Here is a 1,441-nt window from a genome sequence, read left to right on the forward strand (position 1 = left end):
TCAGCCGTTAGTGGATATCATCGTGAGTAAGGGTTGGTGAAGATGGTGTTGATGCGTTGAAGAACTTGTTGCTCGCTGGGAGAGAGAGGAAGGATGCTGTTCTGTCGAAGGAAACCTTAGCATCCATTCGCATCGACATGGACAATCATTTCATGTGGTGGTCAATGCCACATTCAAAGTACTACACTTTCTTCCAAAAGTGTCTTGCTGCGAATAATCCATATGCGAAGTTTGTAGAGAAGAACAAAGGAGTGACTTATGAGTCGACGATAGGGTACTTTCAAATGAGATGTCGTTGGAAGGTCTGCCACAATAAACGCTGCGGGGGTTTGATGAACCTGGATGACATGAAAAAGTGCGTGGTGCAGCCACGTTTTAAGCGGGAGAGAACTGGGAGGCCAAGGTGCCGTATGTGCAACAAAGCTGGGCACAAGTGTATGGATTAAGGATTGTAGGATGTTGCCGGGATTATGGGGAAGAGTTCATTAGTAGTATGATCTATTTTTTCTGGAATGTTATTTGGTTATAATCCAATATGTAAGCGGGATGTTGTTTTTGGTTACCTATTAGTTTAAAGTTGAACGGGAATATAAAACATTTAAGATTGTTGGGATGTTTTTGTTAAATTTGATGGTTTTTGTTAAATTTGATGTAAGAACATTGTTTTGCTGTCCATGTAATAGTATCCATTTAATAGTTAATCATAAATTAATAATTTAAAACGTTTAAATAAAATTTAGAAAAACTATTTCCACCTATGTCAAACCTTTTAATATCAACGGGGATTTAGTAAGGTAAGAGCGGAAAAATTCACTCCAAAACCCTATAGCATATATATCTAAACATTAAAACCTAAACACACAACCGTAAACACTAAACCCTAAAATTTAAACAATAAAAGCTAAACCCTAAACACTAAACCCTAAACCCTGAACACTAAACACTAAAAATTAAACAATAAACCCTAACCCTAACCCTTAAACACTATACCATAAACCCTAAACCCTATACTCTTAACCATAAACCCTTAATTATATACCCTAAAAATTTAACCATCCATGAGTCCTATACTCTTAACCACTAACCCTTACTCATATTTAATATACCCTAAACAAAACAAAACAATGTTGTTTAGAATATGGTTTTTATGAAGTAGTAAATCCATATCCATTGTAAATAAAAATATATACCCTAACAACTATAATAGTAAAATGAAATTATAAACCCTATTTCATATACCCAAAACAATGGACCCTTAGTCATATTCAATAAACCCCATAGCATATATATCTAAAAAATATTTCCTAAACCCTAAAACCTAAACTATAAACACTAAACACTAAACCCTAAACACATAACAATAAACCATAAACCCTAAACCCTTTAACCTTAAACCATCCATAAATCCATATCCACGAGAAAATATCTGAACGTAGCCTAT

This window comes from Arabidopsis lyrata (assembly GCF_000004255.2).
Source record: "Arabidopsis lyrata subsp. lyrata unplaced genomic scaffold ARALYscaffold_5, whole genome shotgun sequence".
NCBI lineage: Eukaryota > Viridiplantae > Streptophyta > Magnoliopsida > Brassicales > Brassicaceae > Arabidopsis > Arabidopsis lyrata.